Source organism: Lynx canadensis, chromosome A2 (assembly GCF_007474595.2).
Source record: "Lynx canadensis isolate LIC74 chromosome A2, mLynCan4.pri.v2, whole genome shotgun sequence".
In the NCBI taxonomy this organism is placed as follows: domain Eukaryota; kingdom Metazoa; phylum Chordata; class Mammalia; order Carnivora; family Felidae; genus Lynx; species Lynx canadensis.
In genome coordinates, this window is record NC_044304.2 from 61352741 (window position 1) to 61373433 (window position 20693).

The following is a 20693-nucleotide window of genomic DNA, read 5'->3' on the forward strand; positions in this document are numbered from 1 at the left end:
ATACGAATCCCATTATGTATTTTATTAAATCTCATGAGACGGGGCAGGAGTTTTACTTCCAGATTGCTCACATGGAACATAACATTTACCGAAAGAGGTTAGGAGGCTTGCTCATGATCTCCTGGAAGGCTAGGTTTTTCTAGCTCAAGAGTTTGGTGCTGTTTGCCTTCCGTGAGTCTGCCACGAGATAGAGAAACGGTGTAAGGGTGTGGGTGTATATGTGTGACCAAAAAAGGTGGGCTCTCCCCAGGACGGAAAGAGAAGAGCTTCTTTCTAAAATCATAACAAAATTCACTAGAGAGGAGACGATGCTCTATGGAAACTGTTTTCCAAAGAATAAGAAAGTGCCAGTGGCTTCTGGGTGGCTCAGTCAGTTAAGCATCTGACTTCGGTTCAGGTCATGACCTCCCAGTTAGTGAGTTTGAGACCCATATTGGGCTCTGCACGGATGGCTCTAAGCCTACTTGGGATTCTTTCTATCTCTGCCCCCCGCCAAATAAATACACCTAAAACAAAAAGGGTGCCGAAACATTAAATACCATAGAACCAAAGCTCACTTGAGTTGTACAGGGAGGGTGCATGAGACAGGCACAAAGGGAGACAGACCTCTCAGCATCATTTTAACGACTTAACAGACTATCGAGAAGAACTTTCTTCAAATCCACATCTCCAAAGAATAACTCCACTATTCTTCCAAGCCAACTGGGATATATGCCTGGAAAAGAGTATTACCAATTTGGCTCTGGAAGAATACATAAGGAGTTACAGCCAAGGAAATGTCAATGGGGAGCTGGCGGGGTCTCTTCCACAGGAGGCCACGCAGGGTGGCTGTACTCCACAGGGATTGTCACAATCTAGAGTTGGTTTGGTCCTTTATCATTTACAGGCCTGGAAACTTGAAATTACAAAGAGAATTCACTCGAAGTGAGTTGAAATTTTTTTCTTTGCTGAGTAAATCAACCCACTGGATTTGTCATGGGCACAGCATGGTATGAGGTGCATGTGTCCAAGGACAACTTGGAGACCTCTCGTTAGTTATGTGCTCTTTCAACGTTTATTTATTTTTGGGACAGAGAGAGACAGAGCATGAACGGGGGAGGAGCAGAGAGAGAGAGAGACACAGAATTGGAAACAGGCTCCAGGCTCTGAGCCATCAGCCCAGAGCCCGACGCGGGGCTCGAACTCACGGACCGCGAGATCGTGACCTGGCTGAAGTCGGACGCTTAACCGACTGCGCCACCCAGGCGCCCCAGTTATGTGCTCTTTAGTCTCATGAGGGAGATCCTGGATGGGGGAGAGGGACAAGAAAGAAAACACTGATGTCAGCCTTTGGAACAGTGAAAAGATTCACTTAAAAAAAGGGGGGGCACCTGGGTGGCTCTCTCTGTTGAGCATCTGACTCTCGGTTTTAGCTCAGGTCACAATCTCACAGTTCGTGAGTTTGAGCCCCCCTGCACTGTCAGTGCAGAGCCTGCTTGGGATTATCGCTCTCCCTCTCTCTCTCTGCTTCTCCCCTGCTCAAGTGCCCTGTGTGCATGTGTGTGCGTGTGTGTGTGTGTGCACACGCTCTTTCTCTTTGTCAAAATAAATAAACTTCAAACAAACAAAACCCACACCAATTAGCTGGAATCTAGCCAAGACATGAGTCCATAGAAAACTGTCTTTGAGAGGGTCAGTTGAAGATAAATCTTCACTTGTTCAGGGCTTTCTTGAACACTCGAGAGCTTAGCCAGGGGAGACTGTGTCCATCTTTGTCTGGCCAGGTGCACATCATTTGTCTCATTAGAACTCGGACACAAAGAGGAATCCCACACAGTCTCTAAAGGGCCTTACAGTCTAGTAGAGGAAATGTCCTAACATTAACCCTAGCTAATTAACTCTAGCACCAGGACACACAAAGTATTCTGGGGCTGGAGGAGGGAAAAACTGCATCCAAAGATTGAGTGGAGGAGAAGATACTTGAGATGGGTGAAAATGCCCAACAGTCAAGTCCACTAGGGATAAACCTAATAGACCAGGTCTGGTTTATTAACCTGTTGCAAAGAGAGAACCCTAGAGATTTCTCCATTGTGTCTCATGAGGAGACTGGAGAGGGAATTTTGTAAGGTTTGGGGTTGCACTGAATAATTCTGAGGAGGGGAGAGGGGAAGTGAGGGCCATCTTCAGATGGTTGCTGTCATGAAGTGTGGACCACTTAGTAACTGGGTCTTAGGTATTTTTGTTCATGAGGTGGGGCCACAGAGCAGGCAATGGAGGTTACCGGTAAGAAGGAAGAGGCTGTCAGGACACTTCACAGCTGAGTTGTGACCTTGGGAGCAATGTTTTCTGTTAACACTGCACTGGCTCATCAGTGCCTATTATGAGAAACTGAATATACAAGTGGCCAGTGGCCAGACCATTTATGAAAATAGGCCCACGGCCTGCAGCAGCCCGCCCAAAACCAATGCCTCCTCTGCAGAAGCCCGCCCAGGAAGCCGGCTGCTCGAAGTCAGACTTGGGGCAATTCGGACTGCTGGCTCTGGTGACAACCCAGAAAGCCATACAATACCCTCTGACGGTCCAAATAAGCCAGATGGCCAGGACTCGGTCAATAACTGACATCTTACCTAATTTTTGTTCCCGGGTCCAACTCAGGACCAACCAGAGAAAATCGAACACAGGAGATGCCCCACTTCTCTAGAGTTCATCTCTGGCTCCCTCAGGCCCACAGCCCCCATCAGGGCACCGCTGAGTCCCCCTTTTCCACCATGAAGCTCTCCCCCTCCCTTGCTGCCTCTGGGCCTCTACCAGGCCAGGTGATGGAGTGACTCCCTCACTATCGCAAGCTCTGAACAAATAGCCTTTTCTTGTTCTCATTTGGTGGGTCCTCATTATTTCCCTGGGTTCAAAGAGCTCCTGGGTTGGTGAGCACATGGTGGTGCTGGTGGATTGGTGACCTGGAGAGACATGGAACCCCCGTGTGTCCGTCCCTATACCTTGGTCCAGACATCTCTTTCATCTGGAGGCTTACCTGTAGCTTTTGTCATATCCTTTTATAATAAGTTGGTAAACAGTCTGTGAACTCTTTCTCTGAGTTCTGTGAGCCGCTCTAACAAGTTAATTGCACCTGAGGGAGGATCATGGGAACCCCAATTCATATTCATAGCCAATTGGTCAGAAGCACAGATACCACTTTGGACTCGCGGTTGGCGTCTGAAGCGTAGGGGGTCTTGCAGGATGAAGCCCTCCACCTGTGGATGTGATGCCGTCTCCAGGTGGATGGTACCAGAGTGAGTTACAGTGGGATACCCAGCCGATGTCACAGAATTGCTGGGTGTCAGGATCTGGTGTCACACAGCTGGTGTCAGAATCGCTGCAGGAGCAGTAGCTGTTAAGAGTAAAGGAGACACAGGAGGAGAGTGGTTTTTCCTAAAACATGGGCTACTGCAAGCTGTAGTAGTGTTATGGGCTGCACCACCCACTGAGAGTATAGAAAAAGGTACGTTAGTGGGAGACCCAGAAGACCAGACCTCCGTGCTGGGGTGGGAGCCCTGGGCTGCACTGCTCATGTTTGCGGGGGTGGGTGCCAAACGACGCAGATGGAAGACTGAAAGATCATTTCCCCCACCTCTGCTCTATATGCCTTTGGGAGTGCTAGGGATCAGCTATTTATTTGGTATCTGTCTCAAATAGGGTCCAAGGGATAGGCCAGTAAAAGTAAAGAGAGCTCTGAAGAATGGGAGAATAGTAGAGGTAAGAAGGAGCCGCTATTCTGAGGGCTGGGATAAAGCCCCCGGGGGAAGAGACCTCCTTACCCCCAGGGCTGAGGTCCAACTTGCTTGGAGATAGCCTAGCTACAGCTCACCAAATGGCGGAGAAGCGCTGGCAGGACGTCTGGCAGTCCCTCCGGAGTGCCAGGAAAGCTGTTCAGGGGCGCGCCTTTGCGGCTATAGGGCAGGAGCTGGAGCAGCGTGCTGGCAGCCTGCACCGCGGAGTCGGGTGCTCGCGGAACCTGGAGCTAGAAGAAGCCGTCCTTGGTGCGGGGAGGTGGGCTCCGGGGAGGCCTCTCGTTCTGCAGCTGTCAAGGGAACTCACTGGAGCCGGGCAGCAAAGCCCCTTCCTCCCGCACTGCCTCCCAGGGGGTTTCTTCCCCGGCACATCTCTGCAACGGCCCACCTGGCAGGGGAAGAGCGCTCGGAGGGCCCAGCTCCATCCTGCAGTGCATGGAATGAGAGTGAACGCGGAGCTAGAGATAACACACTGACAACCGGCGCAGCAAGCAACATTGTAAAACATCAGTGGAGACAAGTAATGGTTTGTTTGGTATCAGTTTACATTCTAGCTGTGCTGCAAGGTTCTGAAAACGTTTTTTAAACTTTTTTTTTTTTTTAATTTTTGAGAGAGGGCGTGAGCTCGGAGGGACAGAGAGGATCCAAAGAGGCTCTACGCTGGCAGCACACAGCCAGATCCGGAGCTGTAACCCACGAGCCACCCACGAGCTGTGAGATCATGACCTGAGCCTAAGCTGGGCGCTTTACTGACAGAGCCACCCAGGAACCCCTGTGCTGCAAGGCTCTTTCTTGCTAGCAGCTTGGCTTAGTGGCAAAATAGTGTCCTCCTGTTGCTGGCTCCCACTTGCAGCGTGGCGGGCAAACCACCAGACTCTCCAGACTCGTCTATAAAAGGCGGCAGTTACCCTGGTGACCCTTAAGGTCATTGACTGTTACGGTGACTGTTCTGATAGGACCCAGGCGTTGCTAGTTACTGCATCCCCACCTTCCTGAGGGCTTGTCTGAGCAACACAGGCACTGCAGCAGAGGAAGTCGCGGAAAAGGGCACGGCTGAGGCAGACGGAATTTAGGCGCAGGTTGAGAAAGATAAAGGAAGCGGCTTCGCCCCGCTGGCCCCGCCCAAGCCTTCCGATGGCCCCGCCCCCAGCCCCCAATCTCCCTTCCCGCCAGCCACTCCTTCCTATTCCCGTTGGCCCCGCCCACCCATCCGGCAGGCCCAGTCCTGGGTATCCTACCAGCCCTGCCCCCTTCCCCTTCCTGTCCTCACCGTCCGGCCGGCCTCGCCCCTTCCTGCCAGCCACGCCCTCCCTCCCCGCTAGCCCCGCCCCACCCGGCGGCTCGCACTCAACTCACATGGCCCGCCCCCGCCTTCCTGCCAGCCACGCCCACCCTTCCCGCTAGCCCCACACCACCCCTCCGGCCTCGCCGCCATCTCATAGGCCCCACCCTTCTCTTCGTGCCAGCCCCTCCTCCTTCCCATTCCCCCCTCTCCACTTTCTTGCCTCGTCCCTTCCCTACAGGCCCCGCTCTCACCTTCCTGCAAGCCACGTCCCTTCCAGCTAGCCCCTCCTATCCCCGCCTGTCCCGCCTTCATCTCACAGGCCACGCCCTCCCCGTCCTGCTAGCTCCACCTCCTTTGCCTTCTCGTCCCGACTTTCCTACCGGCTACGCACCTTCCCTACAGCCCCGCTCCTCCCACCAGGCCAGCCTCTTCTCCACACCTGGCCTTTACCTTGCTACCGGCCCGCCCTCCTCCTGGTAGCCCGCCCCTTCTCGCAGGCCCGACCCCTCCCCCAGCCACGCCCTGCTCTTATGACTAGCCCCTCCCCTTTCCCCGGCCCCGCCCCCTGTTTCCATTGGGCCGGAGCGCGGCTTTCCCGAGCGCGAGGCAGGCCGGGAAATTGGCTGCCCTAAAGATGGCGGCAGAATTTAAAAGTTGGAACCACTCCTGCGGCCCTGAGGGGCGGGGCCCGGGCTGGGGGCGGGGCAGGCGCGCTCTCAGCCCCCCCTAAGGGCAATGGGGCGGGAGAGGGGCGCGGCAGGCGCGCTCCCGCGGCCGCGAAGGGGCGGGGCGCGCCGGGAGCGTCCCCGGCCGCCCCGAGGGGTGGGGGCGGGGCGGGGCGCGGGGCGGGGCCGCGCCTCGGCCCGGAAGTGCGGGGTGCGGGGTGCGGGGCGCGGACGTCCCCTGGCGGCCGCGGCCGGAAACTGCGGCCGCGCGGGCGGGAGGCGCAGGAGCGGCGGCGGCGGCGGCCGCGGGGCCGGGCGAGCATGTAGCGGCCACGGGCGGCGCGGGGCTCCCGGGGCGGGCCGGGCCGCGGGGGCCGCTCGCGGCGACATGGACGAGGAGGGCAAGAAGGGCAAAAAGGTGAGCGTGCGCGGGCGCGCGCCCCCCGGGGGCCGGGCGGGGGGCGAGCTGGACCCCGGGGCCGGGCGGAAGGGCCGGCTCCGGGGGTGGACCGGGAAGGTCCCCCGGGGTCGCGCTTCGGCCGGCCGGCGCGGGGTTCGGGAGGTCTGGTTGGAGGTCGGGCGTGGAGAGGTCGGGGGGAGCGCGGCCGGCGGGCGGGCAGGCGGGAGCTGGAGCGCGCGCGGCCGGGCCCGGGACAGGGCCGCGGGGGTCGGTGCGCGCGGCCGGGGGTGGGCGGCGCGCCCCCGGACAATGCGGTTAGGTGGTCCTGGGCCCGGCCCGCGCGGCGGGGGAGGAAGGAGCCACGCCTTTCCTCCCCTTCCGGCCAGTGCACCCCCCCCCGCCCCCAAACCGGGCTCTGCACATGGCCATCCCCGCGGGTCAGCGACCGGGGGCTGCCGCGGAGCCGGTCCCAAAGTTTTCCGGGGCCGCAGCCCTGGGGACAATGGGGGTTCGGCCAGCCCCAACAAGGGCTGCTCAGCGGACCCGGGTGGGAGCAGAGGCTGCACCCCACGGGGCAGCCGCTCGCCGGCCGAGGTTTGCTCTGCCCGAGTGTAGCCGAACGATTTCAGTGACGCTACATTTGGCAGTTGTGTCTCGGACATAGTTCAGGAGGCGCCGTACTTAGTTCCTGCAGTTTTAAAAGTGTGGCTTTAATTATAGGCTGGAGTCGTTGGTACGCTCAGCGGGGTAAGCTGGAAAATGGGTCTTAGTGCTAAAGGATTTGTCTTCTGCAGAGTTTCGCTAGTGTGCACTCCGTGCGCGAGCTTAACACAGACCTTGGTGGGTCCTCCAAGCTTCGCAGCGGGAGCTGGCCCCGGCCATGACCTTCCATGACCCCTCTGCAGCACCGTGCTTTACTAGGCGCCCCGTTTTAAAAAGGCTGTATTTGAGGTCCAGTAGCAGGGGTCTTCAGGGGGTCGTGCCCAGCTTGTCCTCACTTTCTCTCCGGGCTGTGTTGTGAGCACTCTCGCTTCTAGTTTTGCAGTTCCCTACAGAGATGGTTAAGTCTGGAAAACAGCCCAAGAAAGTGATTCAGCCTGCAAGCGCCAGACTGCAGAGGGAGGTTGCCCACCTGGGGGAAAAGCTCCAGAAGAGTCAGTGCACTCCATTCTGCTGTGCTGCAGGCAGGCAGCAGGTGGGCCGCGACGCCCAGGACAGGGCCTGTCCCCAGTGCATGGCTGCCAGAGGAGCTGTGTCCCAGCACAGCACCAGTCTTGGCCTCCAGGTATATTTCACACCCAGGCCAGATGGTGCTGGCTAAGGAGAGTCACTCCCTTTGAATGGATGCTAACCTGTCTGTGATGTGGAAGCATAGGGTAGGCTGAATTCTTTCTAGAGCCTTCATTCTAGCAGGTTTGATAGAAACAGTAGAATATTCAGCAGTGTTGAGAGAGACGGGAAATCAGCGAGGCATTCCTGAGCTTTTGAAATAGAAGTGACAAGCCAGCAAAACTCAAAGAGTTTTGGAGTTGGGGCGGTGTTGAGATTCAGGCTAGAGAGAAGGTTAAAGATGAATTTCATTGTCTCTGTTAGAGAAGATAATCTCTTGTTACATAGTTGTCCAAGTCAGGCTTCAGTGTTTCTCTGTATCCTGCCACTGCCCTACCTCTTTTTCCCACGGGGGCGGGGGGTGGGGAGGGGTGGGGGGGGGTGCCCGTCCCAGCCGGCTCTGGGACACGAGTTCCCATCCAGGCCACCACTTAGCACACTTTCTCTGTTGCTGTCTGCCAGGCATAACTGCTCTGCTCCTCCATTCAGTGTGAGGTCACTTCCAACTCACGAAATTTGGTGTTTATGTTGTTCTCGTTGGGGTAAACTAACCAGATTAATCTATTTTAAAACTGATACACAAAGTGGGGCACCTGGGTGGCTCAGCCGGTTAAGAGTCTGACTTCAGCTCAGGTCCTGATCTCACGGTTTGTTCAAGCCCCGCATCGGGCTCTGTGCTGACAGCTCCGAGCCTGGAGCCTGCTTTGAATTCTGTGTCTGCCTCTCTGTCCCTCCCCCACTCGCACTCTGTCTCTCTTTCTCTCTTAAAAGTAAATAAACATTAAATTAAAACCTGATACACAGAACTCAATAGCTAAAATAGCAGAAGTAATGACTTCATAATTTTATGAAAGTACAATTTGGGCATGTAAATTCTCTCTTCAGGGGCGCCTGGGTGGCTCTGTCGGCTAAGCATCCAGCTTCGGCTCAGATCATGATCACACGGTTTGTGAGTTCGAGCCCTGCATCGGGCTCTGTGCTGACAGCTCAAAGCCCGGAGCCTGCTTTGGATTCTGTGTCTCCTTTTCTCTCTGCCCTCCTCTGCTCTTGTTCTGTCTCTTTCTTAAAAGTAAATGTTTGGGGCGCCTGGGTGGCTCAGTCGGTTGAGCATCCGACTTCGGCTCAGGTCATGATCTCACAGTTCGTGAGTTCGAGCCCCGCATCGGGCTCTGTGCTGACAGCTCAGAGCCTGGAGCCTGCTTCTGATTCTGTGACTCCCTCTCTCTCTGCCCCTCCCCTGCTCATGCTCTGTCTGTCTCTCTGTCTCAAAAATAAGTAAAACATTAAAAAAAAATTAAAAAAAAAGAAAAAAAGTAAATGTTTAAAAAATTTAACATAAATTCTATCTTCAAGTTAGCTCCCTCAAAAAATGCAGATTTGACCTTTATTTTTAATTTTTATTTAAAGGTTTTTAAGGTAACCCTTAGGCCCATCGTGGGGCTTGAACTCATGACCCTGAGATCACGAGTTGCATGCTCTACTGGCCAAGCCAGCCAGGCACCCCCAGATTTAACCTTTAAAAACATGGATTGATAGGCTTTTTCAGGTCTTCAGACCCCAGTCAAGCAGTTATTCAGGCTTGTTCTAACGTGGCCTATTTATTTCCTTGGGATGGGAATCTGTGAGCTGCCAGAGAATAAATAGATCAGAGTGGGTTTCATACAGAGTGGCCCCAGGTACAGCCCTGTCGTTTCTTTTTTTTTTATTAAAAAAAATTTTTTTTATGTTTACTCTTTTGGGAGAGAGAGAGAGAGAGAGACAGAGAGACAGAGAATCTGAAACAGGCTCCAGGCTCTGAGCTGTCAGCACAGAGCCCGACGCAGGGCTCAAACTCGTGAACTGTGAGATCGTGACCTGAGCTGAAATCAAGAGTTGGACACTTAACTGACTGAGCTGCCCACATGCCCCTGGACCAATGCCTTTATATGTTCGTCTCTCCAGCCGTCAGAGAGCCTTCTCCACGGGCGTGTGTGTGTTTGTGTGCAAATATTTGTATACCTGAAATGAAACTTTAAAGAAATGGTGCTTAATATAAGCAATACACTCTGATTTTTTTATTCTGTTCTCCCCTCCCTCCCATTAAAAAACTGCCAGTCACGCCTTGTCACAGCCGGAACTGCTGAGGTGAATTAGCCAAAGGCACTTGGGGTGAATGCCTTGTTTCATCTTTCCTCTCGGGTGGTTTTCACGGTGATTCTTGTGTGACCATGTGGCGCCCTGAGCAAGGAGGCGGGAAGAGCAGTGCACGATGTGCCTGGCAGAGACTGTAGGTCAGGCGGCCAGTAGGTGAGTCCAGGGAGACCAGCAACTGTGAGGCTCATTCCTCTCTGAATCGGAGAGTGTTACACACGCTCCGCGCCCAGCGCGGAGCCTGTCGCGGGGCTTGAACTCACGACCGACCATGAGATCAGGACCTGAGCTGAAGGTCAAGAGTCCAGCCCTCAACCCACCGAGCTACCCAGGTGCCCTGAGATAGTATCCTGTATTTATTAATTTTCAACATGAGGAACGTGGAATCCCTGCCACCTTCTGTCAGATTCTGTGATCCACTGGCCACCGTGCTTTAGAGTCCGAAGGCGCCAGAACCTTGCAGGGCTTGGCTGTTACTGCTCTGAGCATCATTCAGGAGGAATGTCGTGTGGAGGAAAACATCTCTTTCAGCAACGGTACCGTGATGGGCGCGGCTCTGAGGTGAGAATGCCGTCAGCCCTCTGCCCGTGAGGTCAAGGACGAGTGCCTTTTGTCCCAGTGCGCTTGGTCACTGCAGTGACCGCTGGTCTCACGTTTCTTCATTTCTGTCGGCAGCCCGGCTCTGTGGTGGGAGTCAGACTGTAGGTTTAACACACAGCATCTTCCAGTTTATTCATCCCAGCGCCTTTGACCTGCCACGTGCAGTGAGGAGAAGGGCTAAGGACACTGCACTTGTTGGGGCCATCACCTCTCACATGTCATTGGAGAAGGAGGGGGCCAGTGCCACTGCGTCGGGAGAGACACGGTGGGCAGCAGCCTGTCTCACGTGGGCACCAGTTCATGACCCTCAGCAGCGGGGGAGGTGCAGGGACAGCCTGGGCCCAGTGGGGCGGGGGGATTTGGGTCCCAGCTGCAGCAGAAGACCCCGGAGGTTTTCGTACACCTTTAAGAACTGTTTGTTGGCACTGACCATGTGCTGGACTGGACGCTAGGGGACACATGAGGTCTGTGGCCACTGAGCTGGAGATGCGGCTCAGAGGGCAGATGAGAGTGAAGTTGGAGGAAGCTTTGATGAGTGTGCGCAAGATCCCTGTTGTTATGAAGATGTCAGGTGCAGGCATGGAGACAATCTTGTACTAGAGTTCCTGTGCCCTGAGTGCAAACATCATTGGTCTTCTCCTCATCCAGCCTGTTCCCCAGCTGTGATGGGCTGGACCAGGGCCCCCCAGTCCTCATGGGGAAGCCTGGACCCCCGGCACCCCAGAGCTGGTGTGTACGTGCAGACGGGTCTTTGAGGAGGTGATGGAGGTAAAACAAGGTCACGAATGTGGGTTCTACTCCAATGTGACTGGTGTCCCTATAGAAAGACAGCTGGGACACAGACATGCACGGAGGGACAACCACGTGAGGATACGGAGATGACACGGCCATCTGCACCCCCTGGAGAGGCCTCGGGAGGGACCAGCCCGGCTGCGCCTGGATCTGGGACGAGCAGGATTGGGAAAGAATAACTGTGTTGTCTGAGCCACCTGGTCTGGTGCTTTGTCAAGGCCATTCGAGACGTCAGGGTGATGTGGCCAGAGTCTGTGCTCGAACTCTGTTGGGGGGAGTGGTCTCAATGTAGCCCAGGGGTTCTGATTGTCCCCACTGACCCCTCAGACATGGATGAGCCACTCAGTGGCAGGATGATGCGTCACACACTCGGGATGTGTAGCCCATGACAGGCTCGGTGCCTGGAGGTCTGCAGCGGGGGGCAGGCTGAGGGTGTTCGTCCTGCCCCGTGGTCTGCACAGGTACAGGTCTCTGCCCTTCCCCATCTCTCAGCCCAGGAACGGCAACTTGGTTTTAATGGTTCCGCAGGGAGCTCCGCTTTGGATTTGTCAGTGGACAAATAAAAAGGAAATCCCCCCCTCCCGCCCCAGCCAGTGCCAGAAATGTTACACTGTTTCCTCTTGGCACTGTAAAAGTAGCAGTTTCTGGCCAGGCTGCCAAGAACTGGGGCACCTGATTGTGGGCATTGGATCGGAGCAGTGGAAACCATCCCCTTCGCCAGGTGCAGCAGGCAGTCGGAACTGGGGCTTTTGTCTGAGGCTTAGGGTGCTGGGTGTCCTGTAACTCGGGAGGCGGGAAGAACAGTGGACTTCTCAAAGAGCGGCTGGTGTGGACGGGTGTGGCGCCATGCACTCGTGCGTGGTGGACTGCTCAACCTGCTGTCCCATGTGACTCTGAGAAGGAGACTTCTGTCTTTGAGTCTTTACGGTCCGTCCTACGGTTAGAGTTGCACGTGGTGTCTTTCCCCAAATCCGCTATGCCTCCTGGGTATTGTTACAGCCTCCCTGCGGTCAGGCGTGGTTCAGAATCCCTCGCTGTAGACCTGGTGGGGACACAGTTCACTGATTTCATGCCTATGTGTCAGGTCTGTCATCCTGTGTGTCACATGTCATGAAACGTCCCAGGTCTAAGTGCCAGTAGACACGTCACCATACATGGCTCTAACCAGTTCACGTTTGGCGGGGGAGCAGTGGCTGGAGCCGACCTGCCCTTGTGTGCCCTGATGTCAGACCCATTTCCGGCCCTGTTACGAGGCTCCTTTCCCCCAGCACTGAATCTTCAGCCCCCTCTGTGGAGGGAGAGTGTACAGTCCGCCCCCCAGTATTTTATTATGAACGTTTTTGAATACACTGAAGTTGAAAGATTTTACAGTAAATACCTGTCTGCCCACCCCCTAGATTCTACTGTGAACGTTTGCTGTGCTTGTCTTGTCCCGTACCTACTCCTCTGCTTCTGTCTGGACCCCCATCAACTCACTTTGTCCTCCTGATGCACTTGAGACATCATTCGCTTTGATCTGAGTATGGCAATGTGCACATCATTAGCTAGAGTTCAGTGCTGTTTACAGTTTTTTTTTTGCAGTTCTCTGTGCAACCGATATAGAGCGAAGTGTGCGTGTCAGCTAAATTTTGACAGTTGTGCATACATACAGCCCAAACCCCTGCCAAGATGTAGGCTGTTTCCCTCACTCAGAAAGGTCCCTCGTGCCATCCCTGGGGCGGGTACCGTGCCAATCGTGTCCACTCTGGAAGAGTTCTGCGGGGTTACTTTCTGTTCTCAAACCTCACGCGTGGGTTTACGCAGTACACGTTCTTGTGTGCTTGGACCCCGTTACTCAGCATCACGGCTCTGAGACTCATCCATTGTGTCGAGTGGCGCTTTGTTGTGCGCAGAGAGCACAGCATGTTGATGCGTTCGTTTGCCGCCGGCCCTTCGGGTCCGTTCTAGCTTCAGGCTCTTAGGAGGAGCTCAGAACGTTTGCGAGCAAGTCAGTGCGTGGATGTATCTTGTCGTTTCTTTTGGGCAAATACCAAATGCTGGCATTGCCAAGTATATGGTAACCACGTTTTAACTTTGAGACACCGCCCCACGGCTTCCCAGTATCTTTGTCACCTAATTGTGGCAGCTACTGTGAGACTGGGCACTCAGATCTCGGGCGATCATCCTGGGTTTGTTTTCTGTAGTTCCGTTCATTTTGGCTTCAATCTTTTTTCTAAAGGACGTACACATTTAGGATCATTGTGTCATGGAAATGACTCTTTTTCATTGTGAAACAACCATCTTTAATTTCTGGTATTATTTCTTGTTTCGAAATCTACTTTGCCTGATGTTAATATAGGCACACCAGCTTGTTTTTTTTTTTTTTTTTTTTTTTTTTTTTTTTTTTTTTTGCGTTTCTGAAAATCTCTTTATTGTCTAGGTAAATAGAAGGGTGCTAGATTCTCATATCTGCTTCTGCATTCAGTCTGTTGCTATCTGTGGTTTTGGTTGAAAAGTATGAAGAAAATCTGGCCTCACACGGATATGTAGCTGGAAAAGGAAGAAATATTTTAATAGCCTTTTCAGATAATGGTGGATTCTTTTTTTTTTTTTAATTTTTTTGATTCTTTTTTTAAAAATCATTGCTTATTAGTTTTTTAAAGGGCTCCACACCCAGGGTTGGGCTCGAACTCCAGCTCCTAGGATCAAGAGTCATATGCTCTACTGAGTGAGCCAGCCAGGTGCCCCAGTGGTGGTTTTTCCTTTTTTTTTTTTTTTTTTTTTTTAATAAATATGTTTACTTATTTTTGAGAGACAGCAAGTGGGAGAGGGGCAGAGAGAGGGAGAGAGAGAATTCCAAGCAGGCTCTGAGCTGTCAGCACAGAGCCCCAGGTGGGGCTCAAACTCATGAACTGTGAGATCATGACCTGAGCTGAAATCAAGAGTCAGACGCGTAACCGACTGAGCCCCCCAGGTGCCCCGGCTTGTTATCGATACTATACCAAAACTCAACAAATGGTGGTCTCCTAATGGCTAGTCACAATGTTCAGTTGGAAAGCACTGTTATAAACTTTTCATGTTCTGTGCCGTTGAACCACACCAGCTTTCTTCGACTGCACGTGGGCATACTGTGTCCCCCAGCGTGTCTATAGCTTTGTATCTAAACTGCATCTGTTATAATCCACGTACTGCTTGTGTGGTTGTTACGCCTTTTTAATCTAGTCTAACAACTTGTGCCTTTTAATTTTGCCTTCACAGGTAATGTAATTATTGATAGCCATTTCACTGTTCATTTCCTGTTTCTCTTCTGTGCTTTGATCCTCCCTTCTAGTCTTTTTTGGGATCGAGTATTTTTAGGGTTCTGTTGTATTGCTAACCACTCTAGTTTGGCCTGCTGTAGGGGCTGTAGGGTGCACACACAGCCACAAATCACTGCCATGCCCCCCCCCCTTTTTTAAGTGGGCTTCTTGCCTGGCGTGAAGCCCAACACAGGACTTGAACTCATGACCCTGAGGTTGAGACCTGAGCTGAGATCAAGCAGCAGATGCTTGACCGACCAAGCCCCCAGGCGCCCTGCCATGTTCTTTCTTGTCCTGCTGCGGGAGACTGTCAACAGTCTAGCTCCTGATTTATTCCTGTACGTGTTGTAAAGCCAGCATTATCATTTTTGCTTTAAACAATTGATTTTTTCAGGGTGCCTGGGTGGCTCAGTCAGTTGAGCATCCAACTCTTGATTTTGGCTCAGGTCATGGTGTCGTGATTTGTGGGATAGAGCCCCGCGTCGGGCTCTGCGCTGACAGCTCGGAGCCTGGAGCCTGCTTTGGATTCTGTGTCTCCCTCTCACTCTGCCCCTCCTCCATTCATGCTCTGTCTCTCTTTGTCGCTCAAAAATAAATAAATGTTAAAAAAATTAAAGACAAAACAATTGATTTTTGCTTTTTTATATTGAAATAATTTTAATTGTGCATGAAATTGCATAACTAGCACACAGAGTCCCTGTATACCTTCCCCCCAAACTCCCCGGCTGTTAACATTTCTAAATTGTTTAAGAATTGATTGCCGACGTGATGCCCCATGACCCTGTTGCCCTCAATGTGTGTTTCCCAGGTGCAAGGACCCTCCAACGTCAGTCAGACTGTTGTGATCAGGAAAATTAGCATCAGTCCAGTATTGCTGCCTGGTTCTCAGACCCCATCCACACTTGCTAACTGACGCTGATTTGCTCTCTGGTGACACTGACCCATCACTTGCCAGGTTTCTGCATCTTAAAGTCTGTTCTTATTTTACTCACAAGGCTATAATCTTTTATTATCATTATTTACTTTTAAGTTCAAATTGTCCCAAACTCAGCCAAAGGGAGCCACTTTAGGCTGGCTCTGGTGTCTATTTATTTATCAAAGTTTGTGGATTTGAGAGCGAGAGAGAGCATGAGGGACAGAGAGAGAGAGGGAGAGAGAGAGAGAGAGAGAGAATCCAAAGGAACTCCGCATTGTCAGTGCAGAGTCTGATGCGGGGCTTGAGCCCACACACCATGAGATCATGACCTGAACTGAAATCAAGAGTCCGGATACTAAACTGACTGAGCCGCCCATGTGCCCCTGGTGTCATTTGAGTTTTAATTGTGGTAAAAAACCCATCACCTACCTTTTACTGTTTTAACTTTATTTGTTTATTTATTTATTTACTTATTGTTAAATTTTTAAAAAATCTTTGTTTAATTTTGATAGAGACACAACGTGAGAGCAGGAGAGGGACAGAGAGAGAGGGAGACACAGAATCTGAAGCAGGCTCCAGGCTCCGAGCTGTCAGCACAGAGCCTGACACGGGACTCGAACCCACTGTTCATTAGATCATGACCCGAGCTGAAGTCGGACGCTCAACTGACTGAGCCACCCAGGCGCCCCTTAACTATTTTTTTAAATCTTTATTTATTTTTGAGAGAGAAAGAGAGAGCATGAGCAGGGGAGGGGCAGAGAGCGATGAGACAGAGAATCCCAAACAGACTCCGTGCTGACAGCTCAGAGCCTGACACAGGGCTCAAACCCAAGAACCGTGAGATCATGATCTGAGCTGAAGGCATACACTTAACCGCCCGTGCCATCCACGTGCCCCGCCAGTCTGGTCATGTTAAGTGTGTTCACATTGTTGCATGGCTGGTGGCTTTTGACCAGTCCCCAGTATTCTATGAGCTCTCGCTTACATTTGCTACAAGATGTTCTGGGCTCATCTGCAGCTTTCCTGCCCCAGCCCAGAACCAGACATTTGTCCAGGGGCCTGGTTGTTCTCAGTGGAGGTGGTTTCTAGAAACCAAGATCTGGTCAGTGGATGTGTTCACTGCTGTGGGGGTGTTGTTACTTCTCTGAGGGGACTAGTAACCTCTTGTGGATTATTTTTCTTGACATCGTATTTTTGGAGAGCTTTCATTATGCATTTGTTACTCCTCTTTGGGGCTCGGTGGCATTTTCCCTTGGATTAATAGGATTCATAATTGAACAGTAGCCTATTTATAGAATTTTACGTTGTCATTTTGCTCCAACAGAAAATGCAGAGATTGGCTGTCTACTAACCTTTCACACGTGTGTACTGTCTCCATGGATTAGTTCCCCAAAATGCAATCGTCAGGAAGGCTTACGTACATTTGTAATTTTAGTAGGTACCTGTAAGTTGTTCCCTACAGCAGTACAGGTTTTGATTCTGGATCAGACTGTTGAATGCTTGTCAAGCCGATAGGTGGAAACGGTATTTGCTAATAATTTGGGGGTTTATTTTCCAAAATGAACTTAAATGAAAAACGCACAGCTGAGACAAAGTAGCAAAATATATTTAAGAAATAAATGGAAAAAATATCCCATCTTCTAGAAACAACCATTAGAGCTTTTCAGGTGGCTTTCTTACATGTGCGTTCTTTTCTGTGTTTGTGCACGGTTGTATTTCTTTGGTTTCATTCATTGCAAACACTGGTTTAGTGCTCACTGAGTGCAGGCCTTTCTGGGGAACTGTCACTGCCTTCCCAGAACTCCTTCACCATCTGCTGGGGGAGCTTTTAGTGCCATGAAATAGAGAGAGTGAGTGCTGTTAGAAGGAGCACAGGGCGGTGGGTCAGGATGTGCACTTTGCAAAATGAGTGGATTCTCTGAAGGGCCCTTCTTCCATCTCCTTGCTATCTTCACCTTGTCACGTGGTCCTCTTGTTGCTGGACAAGTAGGGCCCACCCTGCCTGCCCCTGCTGGGCTGCTCTTTGGTGACCAGCACAGATTTCTGTAGCTACATCTGGCCTGTGTAGAGACAAGCAGGAGGTGGAGCTCACCTGTGAGGAGTTACTTGTCCTGGAAGAAGGTGGAGGCGTCAGGGTAACTGGTTGTGGACATCCCTTGAAGATTCTGTTGTGTTTTAATGCCTGTTACAAAGAGACATCCGCGGACCCTATTTCTGGGGTGACCCTTCTGCGTCTGTGTGAAGTGTTATCGTAAATTTGCTCCTATAGCTGAAGTTTTGCTGTAATTACCAGAGGGAGAAAACCCGGTTGCAGCACACCCTGTCAGCGGTGTTTTATCACCTGGGGCATGCAGAGAAGACACCATGCGACAGCCACGGATCTCCCGGAGCATCCTGCTTGGGAACCCTCATTTCCAGAGCTCTTCCTGAGTGTCTGGGTCCTACACATCATAAGAAACTCGTGCTTATCTCCTCAGTGCCACAGCATTTTGAAAGGGGCATGATTTGACTTTTGCAGGGAGGTCCTGGACGCCTGGCCCGCCTCGTGTCCCCAGTGCCTGCCTTCAGCTGTGGGACATGGTTGTCTGACCCCCTGTTTTGCTTCATCCGTTGTTGGGGTTTGGCCACGGAAGGAGTGGCACCCCTTATTGGTCCCTTGTCCTGGACAGAACGAGCCCTGTGCCCACCACCAGGGTAGTGCAGAGAGGGCCTCACCCAGAACCCAGACGTACTGTGTGGCCACCGCGAAGCTGCCCCTGCTGGGGCTCCCCAGCAGCCCCTGCAGGGTGTCCCGCAGTTCCTTCTGCAGGGGTGTGGCCTTCCCATCACAGGCCAAGAGCCTGGGCGCCCAGTCTGAGGCCGGCAGGAGGGGGCCCGTGTACTCAGGGTGCTCCAGCTGGGCGGTGGCGCTGATGTGCAGCAGCTTCTGGAAGGTGCTCTGGTCCTTTGGGGACTCGCTGCCTGAGGCAGAATGAGAAGGGAGGGTGAGCCGAGGCTGACGCCGGGCCAGAGAAAGAGGGGGATCAGCCAGGGGACAGTGACATCCTCACCTCCAAGTGACCCTGAATTTGGCATCATCAGGGGCAGAGACAAGAGGTCATGAGGGCCACGCATAGGGAGGGAACGAGGGGGGCGGAAACAGGGGGACTGGTCCCTGGTGGGTGGTGGGGAGCTGCTCGCCTCCAGCCACACTGGGAGGAAGCTGTGGAAAACCCACACGTGGACGAAGCCTCCTGTGTCTCCCGAGAGGCTGTGCGATGTTGGGTGTCCCCTCTGCTGTTGGTGGCTGTGGGGCCCGCCTGTGTGGGGCTGTCCGTGGTCCTGTCCAGGTGGCTCGGGGTGACCTGGGGAAGCTGGGCCATTGCCTTCGCCTTTGTCACGACCTGCCCTTTAGGCAGAAGTGCAGAAACACCTGGTACCCTTGCAGGTGGTGCTCTCTGGGGGCCATCAATCAGCCAGGACTCCCCCCAGAATGAGGCCCACCGTCACTTGGCACGTGCGGGCGTCGTGCAGCCAATGGAGAGGTCAGACGGTGACGGGCTGCTCCTTGTCTCCTCCTCAGAGGGCGCACAAGGGGCCAGCAGTGGTGGCGGCACTTTCAGGCCCAGTTACTTAGCCGGGTGGCGTGGGGGCAACAGCCCTGCCATTTGGGGGCTCCATGCACCGTGGCTTCTGCCCGACTTGGGCTCTGTCGTGTGTCTTGGCCCCTCTAGGAGTGATGGCCTTACCGCGTGGCAGCATCAGTGCCCTGAGCCTTGTCTGCCAAGCACCCCAGCACCAGCGCTCACGTCAGCACGGGCACTTGTGGGCGGTGGGGGGCCTGTGTCGCTGGCTCTGCTCGGCCCGCTGGCCTGTAATAGAGAGGGCCCCACCCATGGGTGCTCTGGGCTGAGAGCAGACCTGGCCGAAATTGTCCACGAGACAGACTCCTGAAACAGACCAGCGCTGGCGGAAATGGGACCCGTCTAGTGATTGGACGGGATGGCGGCCCTGTGAGTGTGTTGGTCCCCCCGGGACCCCGCGAAGATGCCACCCGTCTCTTCTCTGGAGCCCAATGACTCAACTTCACGCTCCCCCGAGGAGTTGCCGCAGGCGCGGGGCCGCACACAGAAGGGTAAAACGCGTGCGTCCTTCGTACTCTGTGCCGACGAACAGCAGATGGACAGAGACTGAAGTGAGAAACAAACTAGTTGAGCCGTAACATACACATAAGCAGAGTAAAAAGTCAAACAGGTGGAGAGGACAAGACCTGCGACTTCTAACAGGGAAGGTGAACATCTCGTAAATAACACATGGAAGGCAGAGCAGAGGCCCGGGGCTGAGAGGAGAAACAGGCAAGACGTGGGAACAGACAGCTCATGGAAAGAGAAACGCAAAAGGGTTTTGATGTGTGAAGACACAGCTCAGACTCCTTAGAACAGAAATGCAAACCGAGAGCACCTCTGGCCATCGGTCCCTCCCCCCCAGGTCCACGGAAACCCCCCAGCTGACAGGGCGCCATGGCATTGACTGAGCCAGCATCCCACTTCCGAGGACCGCCCAGGGACCTGCTGGCAGCAGTGGAGAGCAGTTTGTGCCCTGAGCTGTGCATCGTGGCCACGTGCCACGTGTAGGTGCGCGTTCTCCAAACCGCGCTGCGCCCACACGCCGGCGGCATGACCAGAGAGCCCTGTGAGCGGGCCCCAGGACGTGCGTGTGGGTGTACTCACTCTGATAGTTTGTAAGTGGTCACCTGGAGGCAAGGAGAGTGGGACTGCTTAGCATAAGCCTCATGACCGCAACCATCCAATGTTCTGTAATACTACAAATTGAATAAAAGCTTCTTAAAATGTCACTTGGAAACGAAAAGCAAAATGTGTATCAAAAATGATGTAGGGGCACCTGGGTGGCTCAGTCGTTTAAGCGTCTGACTCTTGGTTTTGGCTCAGGTCGTGGTCTCACGGTTCGTGGGATGGAGCCCTGTGTGCTCTGGGCTGGCAGTGCAGAGCCTGCTTGGGACGTCTCTCTCTCTCTGTCTCTCTCTGTCTGTCTCTGTGCCCCTCCCTGTCTTTCTGCCCCCACCTTCTCTCAAAATAAATAAATAAATAAACTTAAAAAAACGGGTGTAAACCAACAAAAAGGATAACCCCTCAGGGAAGAGTTATTTGAGGTAATTAAACCGTGGACATTTGACGCATGCCCCCAGTGGGCTCTGCACCAAGGACGAGACCTACAAAAAAAGCCCTAAACAAGTTGTTTTCTATGATTGTGTTATTGGTAATAACCCTGGTGTCATTTTGCACCTGCTGTGTGTGTTTGAGGATAAAGTGGCAGTGTGCTTGCATTCGCATCGTTACGTGTGGACTCTCGTCATGGAGGCTGGGGCACAGCCTGCCCAGGAAGCTGATCCATGACCCTGTCATCCCAGATGGATTTGGAACTGTCACTCTGAACTCCTAAGGTCTTTAAATGCAAAAAGCTCATCTCCTCGCTCTCTGTCACCAAGTCCCCAGAACGAGCGCCAGCAAACACCTCAGTGCTTTCCTGCAGGG

The 20693-nt window shown here is 53.1% G+C and overlaps 2 long non-coding RNA genes across 6 annotated transcripts; one reads left to right on the forward strand and one right to left on the reverse strand.

Moving 5' to 3' along the window:
* Nucleotides 1-1251: 1251 nt before the first annotated feature.
* Nucleotides 1252-5505, reverse strand: LOC115508673. 5 transcript variants are annotated; one of them, XR_003967073.2, is made up of 3 exons: nt 3795-4894; nt 3011-3367; nt 1252-1284 (listed from the first exon to the last, which is right to left on the reverse strand). It is a non-coding gene; the product is annotated as an uncharacterized LOC115508673 (long non-coding RNA). The 5 variants fall into 5 exon arrangements; XR_004343277.1 differs by lacking the exon at nt 1252-1284 and adding an exon at nt 5444-5505 and having other exon boundaries at nt 2008-3367; nt 3795-4193; XR_004343276.1 differs by lacking the exon at nt 1252-1284 and having other exon boundaries at nt 2008-3367; nt 3795-4193; nt 4756-4898.
* Nucleotides 5506-6029: 524 nt separating this feature from the next.
* On the forward strand, nt 6030-19996 carry LOC116737934. Its single transcript, XR_004343278.1, has 2 exons — nt 6030-6135; nt 17456-19996. It is a non-coding gene; the product is annotated as an uncharacterized LOC116737934 (long non-coding RNA).
* The last annotated feature ends 697 nt before the right edge of the window (nt 19997-20693 follow it).